The 12,607-nt window shown below is 30.0% G+C and overlaps 1 long non-coding RNA gene across 1 annotated transcript; it reads right to left on the bottom strand.

The window, feature by feature from the left end:
- Positions 1-3,174: 3,174 nt before the first annotated feature.
- Positions 3,175-3,774, bottom strand: LOC123266491. Its single transcript, XR_006509786.1, has 2 exons — positions 3,602-3,774; positions 3,175-3,455 (listed from the first exon to the last, which is right to left on the bottom strand). It is a non-coding gene; the product is annotated as an uncharacterized LOC123266491 (long non-coding RNA).
- Between the last annotated feature and the right edge of the window lie 8,833 nt (positions 3,775-12,607).

The following is a 12,607-nucleotide window of genomic DNA, read 5'->3' as shown; positions in this document are numbered from 1 at the left end:
CCAAAATTAGCAATTTTAACTTTTGGAAACTATAGATAAATTTTAAAACTATATTTTTGGAGTTTAAATTTAAATTTTAGCCAAAAAATGAGAGGGCAAAATTGATAAGGACCTTTTTTATAGGGGAAAATTTTCTCATCATTTTTTGTATCTTTAATATTTTAGCCAAAAATGGTGCTTAAAAATTTTGGAAACTACGGATAAGTTTCAATAATTTATTTTCAGAGTTTAAATTTCAATTTTGGCCAAAAAATAAGAGATAGGGAAAAATTGATGAAGATCTTTTATGTAGAAAATGAAATTATCTATAAATTTTCCTTCCATGAACCCGAATCAATGCCAATATAATTTTACAAATCAATAAAAATGATTTTATGTTAAAGATTATACAATTTTTTGGAGAATATTCTGTTTTGAAGATGATCTCTTGATATATTTAAAATTTTTATGGATGCAAATTTATAAAAACTCTTCAAAATTGCAATATATTTAATATAAATTTCCGGAATTTTTCCCATGGTAAGATCAATTCAATATGTGGGTTAATTCTTCCTCACCTAAGAGTCCATTACACACATGGGGGCACGTTTTAGTACACATAAAAACACAAGTTACCCCCTAGTGAGATCGGCAATATGTCAGTATAATGTAAAATACTTATCGAGTGGTTTATATATATTCAAATAAATATATAAATATGTATCACTTTGTCTCTGTAGCTAGATACTTGAAAAATGTAATTTGGAGATTGAAAAATTCGTTTTTTTAATTTCCCGCTAAGAAAATCGAAGATTTTCAAAAATCGGAAGTTATTGTTTTCACCCCGTTTTGCAAAAATCGAGTTTTCATCAGATCTCGACGTTTGAAGGTCATAGGAAGCTTCCCTGACTACTCTCGCGAGGTTGTCACGGTGTCTGTATGTGTGTGTGTGTGTGTGTGTGTGTGTGTGTGTGTGTGTGTGTGTGTGTGTGTGTGTGTGTGTGTGTGTGTGTGTGTGTGTGTGTGAAAGTATGTGAACCGCTTATAACTTTTGAACGACTCATCCGATTTTATCGCGGTTAGTGCCATTTGGAAGGACTTGGCCAAACTTAGATTTTGAGTATAATTTGGACCAATTCAGATTAGTCGATTTTGAGAAATCTTCAAAAAACTAAGAAAAAAATTTTTTTCAAACATAGTTTTTTTTGGATAACTTTTAAACGGCTCTACCGATCGATTCCAAAAACTAATCAGCTCTAGACAATGAAAAACCACGTCGATCGCCACCAAGCTGGTCAAAATCGGTTAACTCGTTCGAGAGATATCGTGAACGAAAGAAAACCAAAAAAAGTGTTTTTTCGAAATTACTCCAAAATTTTTGGTTCGATCAATTAAAACCTGAAAATTCTTTATGAGGCTGATAAAACTGCGTCGAATGCCGCCAACCGCGTGAAAATTGGTGGATCTATTCAAAAGTTATTGCGGTTTGAAAATTCCAAAAGTAGTGTTCTATGAAACTTCTATCAGACTTTTGAGCTCGAAGAGCTCAAATGCATATAAATACTATCTCTTTGAGCTCAGCGAGCTCAAAATATCACATAAATTATATTTTGAGCTCAAAAATCTCAAAAACATCATAAGTACAATTTTAAGCGCCCGGGTATGGAATTAGCGGAAAGTTGCAGGGATGGCCTTTAGGGTGAACCGTTTTACTAATTTTTTTTTTTTGGATTTGGTGTTGTGATGTTCTTATAAATTATGGAATTAAGTGTCGGTGTTTGAAGAGGAGCAAATGACAACGATAAGAACAAAAAAGGCGTAGGGTGTGAGGGGTGAAACGAACAGTGGATAATATCAAGAGCCGGAGAAAAAGAGAAAGTCTAATAGTCTGGTTGGACCCTATTATATATACATACAACAAGAGAGTTTAAGTTGGGGTGTCTCTTTGATTGGTGTGGGAAAAGATTCACGGAGCATAATAATGTTTTATTTTATTTAGTCTCTTTTCTTCTATTTTTGATTTCTTCCTAATTTACTCTTTATAAAAATTTAATTGTAAAACTATAAATAATAAATTGAAAAATAGTTTACTATTAATAATTTAATTTATTTGAAGACAATTATTTAATTTATTAAATTTTAATAAATATTTATTTAGAAGGAAAGTACATTTATTAATAGTTAATAAGTATTTATTGATAGTTAACAAATATTTATTAACAGTTAATAAATATTTTGTTGAGTGAATTTGTTTGGCTTGCAATGTCATATGATATCAAGATTGCTTATAAATAAAAATCATCTTTATAAATTATTTGCATTAATTATATTACATTATAATAACGTTTATTGTAAAATAGCAAATTCTATCACAGCTCATAATTATCTTTTATATTTTTAAATATTAAAAAGGTTAATTTATTTAGTGAATTTAATTATTATCATGTATTCCAGCTTGGTGTTATGTCCAAGGGCGTTTTTAGAGCGGTAGCGTAAACGGTGGAGGTTTGGACAAACAGTTTAAAGAATACGCAACGGAGGTTTTAATTCCGTTGTTTTAATTATTTATGTGGGACGTTTTCGAAGTACGAATTTACCACGCCTTCGTTTGAGACTGGCACGGATTTTTATAAAGAGTAGGTGTACTTACTACTTGTTGAACTATTTCTTAGGATCGGATCCGTGATTCCGGGGCTGATCGTAGTGCCTTTTCCTAGATTGGACCCTTTGTTGGTGTTTGCAGCGGATGGATGTGGATGGATTTGGGCTGCTTATCTTAAGGGCTTCTTATATTTATGAAATGAATTTATTTGGAACAGCTTTCACTTTTCAAGATTTCTTTAATTAAACACCAAACTTCTACACTTTCACAATTTTTATTAGATCGAAATTATTATTAATGAATTTTATTTGAGCTAACGTCCTCCAGTCCCCCGTAGGGTAAAGTGCGCAAATTTAGCTTTAAAAGATATTATAATAAATGATTTTATACTTATTGACCGAACTCTCGCCTAAGTGCAGAGCAAATTAGAACTTTGAGAATCCGGTTATAGATTTTCTTACTTGTCAAAATCCCGCCTAAGTGCAGGGCAAATTAAGACTTTGGGATTTGACTTTCTAGGTTTTATCTATTTATCGAGTCCTCGCCTAAGTGCAGGGCAAATTAGAACTTTGAGAAACCCGACTAGTAGATACTAATAACTAATACGTGGCCTGCCGGTTGAACCGAGTCTGAACTCGTCTTAAGTGCAGCGCAAATTAAGACAAGGGACTTTTACAAGGCACGGGTCCGTCAGTTAAACGCGGAAGTCGAATTAACTGCTCAAAGACCTGGTTTACACTTAAAACTAATACGTGGCCTGCCGGTTGAAACCGCGTCCAAACTTCCTTTAAGTGCGGAGCAAATTAAAGCAAAGGACTCTACAAGGCACGGGCCCGTCAGTTAAACGCGGAAGTCGAATTAACTGCTCAAAGACCTGGTTTACACTTAAAACTAATACGTGGCCTGCCGGTTGAACCGAGTCTGAACTCGTCTTAAGTGCAGCGCAAATTAAGACAAGGGACTTTTACAAGGCACGGGTCCGTCAGTTAAACGCGGAAGTCAAATTAACTGCTCAAAGACGTGGATTTGGCTGTTGATCGCCTTTTTAAAAACTTGCGCTGCTGAGATTGCAGAAGTCCCCGCTATGTCAACCAGCAGTCACGTAGCTTACATTTTATTGTGGCTTTCGCGCATGGAGAAGTTTTCCATCTGCGCGGGTGATTTAAATTAAAAGAAAAAAATGCGGGTGGACATAACATTGGGTTATAAAAAGTGTCAAAAGAAAATTGCTATTATTACTTTTTATTTTAAATAAATATTTATTAACAGTTAATAAATTGTACTTAATAAATTACTTATCAACTGTTAATAAATATTTGTTAACTAACAAATATTTATTAACATTTAATAAATCGTCTAATAAATAATTTATTAACTGAATAAATATTTATTAAATCCTATGTTAAAAAATCATTTATTAAGGAAGTCCTTTCGCTCCAGTTGAGTCATAATAACTGTAGTAGTAAATTTTCAATAAATGAAAATACAAAACCCATAAAAATTCCTAAAATTAAAAAATAAATAGTATATGAGGCATTAATCGTTGAAATTTTGAAAATTAAAAAAAAAATAGTTAAATACAAAAATTAATTTGACTGTTGTAAATCAGCTGTTAGTAACCTGTCCGTGATTTGGCAACGCTTTATTTCGGTTGTTTACATTTTTATTTGCACAATATAGCCTTAACCGTGTTTAACTTTTTGCAGTCAGTGTAAAAAAAGAAATTAATTAAAAATGTTTAGTCACAAAACCATAACATTCTAATGTCTCATGGCAGGGATGCTAGTATTTTTTAATTATTGTTTTATTTTTCAATTATGAATAATGAATAGTATTTTTCTTACCTAGGGCAGGAAAATAAGAAATGTCTCAGATTACATGTAATTGTTGACCGAGGCGAAGCCGAGGTCGACAAACATGTGATCTGAGGCTTTCTTATTTCCTGCCTGTGGTGAGAATACTATTTTTTTTTGCCCTCCGGGCGGAAAGTGGCAACTTTCGTCCCGCTGCGCTAAACTAAGTTGCCGCTTTCCGCCTTCGTCGGACAAAAAAATAGTATACACTCCTCGGGAAGTAAATAAGAAAGCCTCAGATCACATGTTTGTTGACCTTGGCTTCGCCTCGGCCAACAATTAAATGTGATCTGAGACATTTCTTACTTTACTTCCCTAGGTGTGTAATATACTATTCTCCTCGACGGAGGCGGAAAGCGGCATTTTCATTTAGCGCAGCGGGCGGAAAATTGACGCTTTCCGCCCGGAGGGGAGAAAAATTTGTTAACAATAAATTAACTAATAAGTATGCATGAAAAACATAAGCGCGTTAAAGTTTAGTTTGAATTTATTGAATGGTCTGAAGCTCGCGCGCTACGCAACGTTGCCAAATCTTTTGACTCCGTTTTATTGTGGGTAACTTGAGAATTTTTTGTGATTTTTAAATATTAATTTCTCAATAAATATCTCGGTAACTGATATATTTTATTGCAAAAAAAGAAACCTGAATATTTCGAAAATCTGATTTTTAGTTTTTTTTTACTTCATCTAATCCATGACTGATAGTATAATTCGAGAAATACTGCAAACGTCTGATTTTCTCGTAAACTCTGAACAAATACTAACATTTAAAAATTTTATTTTTTCAAAAATTTGTCCGGTAAAGTATAATTTAAACCTCACTATAAGATAAATAAGGACCTTACACTGATAGAAGGATTTTTTTGTAGTTAAAAATATTTGTTAATATTTAACAAATCATTTATTAGATACCACTTTTTAGTCTTTAACAAATATTTGTTAGTCTTTAAAAAGATTTATTAATATTTAATAAATGAATATCAGATTTCTTAAATATAAACAAATCATTTTAAATACTAAGAAATATTTGTTTAATACTAAAAAGTGGTCTCTAATAAATGATTTGTTAACTATTAACAAATATTATTTAATCCAAATAAATCCTTCTATCAGTGTAACTATTAGAAAAAAATTAAATTTACTCATAATCTAATATTTTTTATTTTACATTGGCGGCGAAAGGACCTCCTTAACAGTTAATAAATATTAAATATAAACAAACCCTTCTATCAGTGCAGGTTATGGGCCCATATTTTCTTTAATTTTAATATTTCTAGGTCTAATGATCCTGCACTGATAGAAGGATTTATTAACAATTAATAATTTAATTTATTAAATTTTAATAAATATTTTTTAACTTTCAATAAATATTTATTTAGAAGGAAAGTACATTTATTAATAGTTAATAAATACTAAATATAAACAAACCCTTCTATCAGTATGAGGCGTGCATTTTTTTTACCTCTAATCGTAAACGGTACAAACGAATGAAAAAAATATTTTTATCATAAATTAAATGTCTATACCATTGACAGCTAAATCGTTTTTGAACAATAATACACTACTGAGAGGATTGAAACACAGATTAATCGACATGGTGAATCTGTTTATCAGTTTGACGTCATAAACACGCCCCTTGTGGTAGTGAATCCGGTAAATCTGGTGAATCTGGTGCTGCGTATTGTCTCTAACTTGGTGTATAGCTCCACAAAGGCCACAATCGCCACAATACAAAGCCACTTTAGCTCACATCATGTGTATAATTGTCACATTAACCCCTACATACACATACGGACCTTTATTTATATATATTCCGGAAACTCTGTGGTAGATTAGTCAAGATTTTCCACCTGGAGTAATCTACCATTCTCGTATATATATTTATAGTCAAAAGTTATCTGATCAAAGCTTATCTACTTGACTTTGGATAAATAAATGGTTAATGGTGTAGTTTGATACTTGAGAATTAGAATATTAACACAAATTCTTCGAAACTATATAGTTAATAAGCTTTATTAACTTAATAAATAATTTTTTAACACAGGATTTAACAAATATTTATTAACAGTTAATAAATTATTCATTAAATACGATTTATTGAATGTTAATGTTATTTATGGTTAATAAATCTTTCTATCAGTGTACACTGTAAAAAAAAACCGGTGTGAGTCCCATGCGGTGTACGGTGTTAAAAATTCCGGTGTTAAATTCAACACCGAAATCGGTGTAGCAGTAACACCGATCGCGGTGTAAATATTTTTTTTCGGTGTTAAATCGGTGTTATAAATTTTCCGGTGTTGATAATATTTGAACTAACACAATTTTTATAATTAAACTTTTTATGTTTAATAATTGAAAATAAATAATCAAAAAAAGTTAGTATTTAATTTAGAAAGTTTAAAATAATAAAATATTAAGTAGATAAAAATTTTTGATTATAATAAATACACTGTAAAAAATTTCGATGTAAAAATGGACCCAGAGCACTTTACATGGCCGTGTAGTGTGAAATAATGGTGTGAAATTCTCTCGGTGTAAATTTTCGATCCGTGTTACTTAACACCATTATTAAAGGACAATTTTAAGACATCATATAGATAATCGGAAACTCTATAATAGTGGATTTTAGTAATTGTTTCATAACTTTTAAGTATTTTTTTTAAGATTTTCGGAATACTTCTAAGATAATTTTAGAATCAATGCAATTCATTTGAAGCAATTTAGTTGAAATTTTGTCCTCAAATCTTATGTGGAACCTTTTTTGAATAATCTTATAACATTTTTTTAACTATTTGAGAACAAATTTTGAATACATTTGAGACATTCGAATATTTTTGAGACAATTTTGGAACATTTTTTGGACAGTTTTAGAGTGTTTTTACAACAAATTTGAGACATTTTTAGAACAATTTTACGACAATTTTGAACGTTTTTTGAATGATTTTCATATAGATAATTTATTTTTGCACAGCTGTAGATTTGTCATGTTTAAAACATCCATTATATTATGAGAAACATCATGGTTACGATAAAAATAATTATTATATTGTTCCTAAACATTTAATATTGTAAATACTATTTAACTTGTTGTATAACATTAATTAAATCGATTTCTGCGTAATTTTATAAATTGAAAATTCTTAAATAAATGTTACTTGTCTCATTTTGATACATATTGAATATTAATTGTGTTTTATGGATCATGTAATATTCATACTCCGATACGGTGTAAATTTATTCTACTGTTACACCGATATTACACCGGTTCCACCAATATTACACCGTTTCAACACCGGATTTTTAACACCGCAAAAGAGCACCGCTCCACCGGTGTTAATACACAGGTGTTACATAGCGGTGTTAAAATGAGTCCATTTTAACACCGCTTTTTTTACAGTGTACCGTTTACGATTAAAGGTAAAAAATGCTTGAAAAATAGAAATTGCACGCCTCATAACGCTCGTTTTATTTTTAGAGATAAAAACTGCGACAGAGGGTGAATAAAAAATGTATGAAAATGTCCATCAGTCAAGTAATTGGTATATATATTGCTTTTGAATAAACAAGGGATGAATCAGTAAATTAGCATATGTAATTGAAGCAATTACGGACGACGAGGGGATTTTTTTTACTTTTTCGAGCAACTGGTGTTACTGTGCCGTTTATGGCGCGTCATCACTTTTTTGGTGGCGAACCCTCCCCTTGCCCTTATAATTTAAACTCGGTCCTTCTGTTTACGCCTACACATGCCCACGGACTCTTCTTTAGACGCATGTCTAGACTTTGAGTTTGCGCGATGTATCAAATGTTATTATTATCATTTATTTATGAATAAATTATTCTATAAGTAATTCAAATTTTGAATCTTCAAGCTACAATTCAAAATGATGGGTCAAATATTGAAAATATAAGATCAACTTTTTAATATTTTGAACTCCTGAGCAAGAATTTGGAAAATAAAGACAAATTTTAACTATTTTTTTTGCAAATTTATTATTATATAAATTTTGAATAAATATTTATTTAAATTGATGAATTTAGTTGTTGATAATTTTAAATGCGGTATAAATTACGCAAAAATCTACATTTGGCAGCATATGGGTATTAAATGGACAATATGGTTGTCAATTATATATAAAATATCGCAAGTATTTTAAATGATAATTAATGCGAAAAAAATGGGGTAAATTTTTGTTAAAAAACTTTTAAAAATAGGGAAAAAAAAATAAAATTTTGTCTCCAGTAATAATGCATCAATAGAAAGACGATCTTACAAAGTGTGTGTATATATAGGAGTTTTAGTTTTGAGGATGAACGTATGAAAGAAAGGTTGTATAACATAAAAGAATACCTTTTGTTGTCGTATGGCGTGTGGTATGCACGTCTGTGTCCTGTCGCGAGGATTCATCCTCTTATTCTTTTATTTAGTTAAGTATTTTTCGAGGTCTACCACTTTAAATGTTATAGTATGTTCATTCCTTATAAGTTTTATATTACATGCAATTTTACAATGTGTACTTGTATTTATTACGATGTGTGTGGTATTAATTTTTTTTTTTTTTAAATTAAAAAAATTTTTGGAACTTCAAATTTAATCAGAGTTTCAATTTTTGAGGTTTTAATTTAAAATTCTGGGTCAAACATTAAAAATATAAAAAAAAATCATATCAGAGCTTTTTTATAATATTTTATTTCCTACAAAAAAGGTCCTTATAAATTTCACCTTCGATTTTTGAGTAAAAATTTCAAAAATAAAATTTTACCAGCCGATCTATCGATTAAAAAATTTCTTAATTTATTATAATTATTATTTTAAATGAATAAATAGAGTGAGTAATACGTTTGGAATTTAATTTAATGTAAAGAAGATGAATGAGTTTACAAAAGGACTAAAAATAAAAAGTGTCGGCCTGATGAGAGGATAAGTTTAAACGGTTTATATTTTATAAGATGATAATAATAAACAAATAAAATAATGAATGGAAAATAAATACGATGAGACATTGTCTTCCCTACATTTAAGGGGTGGCACATATATAATATAACCCACCAGTTTTTTGCGGTTTTTTTCATTTTTGGCACGCGTACGCCCGCTACCCATCTCTATATATATTGTTCATCGGTAAACGGATACCACACAATATCCTTTTATTGTGCGTAATTCAATACATGTTAAATGCCGACGTTCATTTTACACGGATGGTTTTCTAAAATTTATTATGTACCTCTAAAAAATTATTTTTTACTTCCCGCTAAGAAAATCGAAGATTTTCAAAAATCGGGAAGTTAGGGGACGGACGGGCAAGACGGAGAGGGCGGATAAAATGAATAATCGTTTTAAATCGCTGATCGGTCGATAGAGACATTTTAGACTGCAATATATCATTCTATTATGTAACTACACTTACCGTTATCGATAAAGCATTGGTTTTGCATACTTGTGGGAATTTTTTTTTATAAATATTGAAATTTAGGAAAAAAAATAAAATTTTAAATCGTAAGTATACAGTAATAATTTTAATGTTGTTAAGGACGATGCAGATTTGATTTTTTTCTTCATATTCAGGATGCAGTTGATATTCTTGCGACGATTGTTTTGATTGAAATGTATTTTCCAATCAGTATTCGTTTTACGCGACCTGAGTATTCATTTTGCCCGCCCTGGTAGGGCAAAATGGATAATGTTGAATATTTTTTTTTTTTTTTTTAATTTCGAAGAAGAATTTCTTTGTTATTATTTTTCTTTTACTTTAATTATAAATTTCAATTACCCAAAAAATTATTAGCCAAATTTAAGAATGGCTATGATTATAATATATATTTGTTATTTCATTTTTAAATTAACATATCCGTTTTGCCCGTCCTTCCCCTATTGTTTTCACCCCGTTTTGCAAAAATCGAGTTTTCATCAGATCTCGACGTTTAAAGGTCATAGGAAGCTTCCCTGACTATCCCCGCGAAGTTGTCACGGTGTCTGTATGTATGTATGTGTGTGTGTGTGTGTGTGTGAAAGTATGTGAACCGCTTATAACTTTTGAACGGCTTGACCGATTTCATCGTGGTTGATGCCATTCGAAAGGGCTTGACCAAACTTCGATTTTGAAAACTATTTGGAATGATTCAGATCAATAGATTTTGAGAAATCTTAAAAAAACTGAAAAAAAACATTTTTTTCAAATGTGGTTTTTTTGGAATAACTTTTAAACGGCTTAAAGGTTCAATTCCAAAAACTAATCAGCTCTTAACCTCAAAAAATCATGTTGATCGCCACCAGTCCGGTCAAAATCGGTTGATTCATTCGAGAGATATCGTGAACGAAAGAAAACCGAAAAAAGTGTTTTTTCGGAATAACTCCAAAATTCCTTGCGCGATCAATTCAAAATTTAAGATTCTTTGTGACGCTTGAAAAACTGCGTCGAATGCTTCTAACCGCGTAAAAATCGGTTTATTCATTCAAAAGTTATTGCGATTTAAAAATTCAAAAAATAGTGTCTTATCAAATCTCTATCAGACTTTTGAGCTCGAAGAGCTCAAAAACGTCATTGGTGCAATTTTAAGCGCTTACGTATGGAATTAGCGGGAAGTTGCAGGGATGGCCTTCAGGGTCAACCGTTTTCCTAATTTTTTTAGTAAATATTAATTAAATAATACAAAAATTTATTAAATAAAAGAAATAATTTTATAAAAATTGATAACTTTTATATAAATGATTAAATATAAATAGAGATTTTTTTATAATAACTAGAACGAATTATTTTGATGTCAGAAGGTGAATTCCGTCACATATGGATTTAATTTTTATTATTTTTCCCCTAAATATGTACTTTTTATCATTATTCTAATGACAATGCAGTTTATAATCTGAAAAAGCTCTATTGATGTCTATTATATTATAATTTATAACATTCGAAGTAAATTGGCACGTGGCTGATTGATAACTGGAGTCATTAGCTTTTACATTTTACGATAAAATGAAAATTAAAACAATCGTATATTGATATACATTGAGTATATAATATGGAAAGTCCAATGTGTCACAAAGATAATCAACCCGTATGTTATAATCGTTATGTGTGTTTGTTTCAGACATTATCACCGTTTATTATAGTTTTTTTTGTATATCTATATATGAATTTATGAAGAGTTTGCGCTCACCTGCCGTATAAAATCTAACATTGATAATAATACTAAATTCAAAAGTTGTAAATTATACATAAAACGGTGAAATTTTTAAATTTGTTTTCAAAATTCTTGTTTAAGGATTAAAGATACACAGAAAAAAAAATGCCATTCGGCCTCACCCGAAATGGAAGGTAGATTTCATGTGACGTGAGATTTTATTTATTTATGTTATTTAATTTGTTCAATAACAAATGTTTATGTAATTTTTTACACGGTGAGAAATTTCCATTATTTTTTATTCTGCATGGATTTTAGATATTACAATGGTGCATATTACTAGTGAACCTTATTGACTCAGAATAAAATTTTACAATGGCCATAGTAATTTCCGAAACAAATGAAATCAGACATAGTAAATGGTAGAAATTGAAATGTACCATAGTAAAATTAAATATGAAATAATTTAAATTTCCGAATGTACTATAGCAAAAAAAATAAGAAAACGTTTGTAAAAAATAAAAAATTTTAGAGTAAAAAATGTTTTTAGCAATCAAAAAAAATATCAAACCAAACAAGATTTTTTTTGTTTGCAATAATTTTTAAAAATATTTTTTTCTCACCTCCGGGCGGAAAGCGTCAATTTTCCTCCCGCTGCGCTAAACGAAAATGCCGCTTTCCGCCTCCGTCGAGGAGAAAAATAGTATACACACCACGGGCAGTAAATAAGAAAGCCTCAGATCACATGTTTATTGACCTCGGCTTCGCCTCGGACAACAATTGCATGTGATCTGAGACATTTCTTATTTTACTGCCCTAGATGTGTAATATACTATTTAAAATATAGTTTTTTTTATTTTTTTTTTCATTTTTAACAATGAACGTAGGATTTATTTTGGCAGTTAATTTTATTATGAATAATTATAAACACAATATATAACTTTTAAATTATTTTTTATTATTATTAGAAGTGTCGGTTGCAGATTAACCATCAAATGTTTGTTTTCATTTTAATTTTTCACGGTAAATTATTAAATATTTTATTATTTATGAA

Source organism: Cotesia glomerata, linkage group LG6 (genome assembly GCF_020080835.1).
Source record: "Cotesia glomerata isolate CgM1 linkage group LG6, MPM_Cglom_v2.3, whole genome shotgun sequence".
NCBI classification, from domain to species: domain Eukaryota; kingdom Metazoa; phylum Arthropoda; class Insecta; order Hymenoptera; family Braconidae; genus Cotesia; species Cotesia glomerata.
This window is presented reverse-complemented; position numbering and strand designations above follow the sequence as displayed.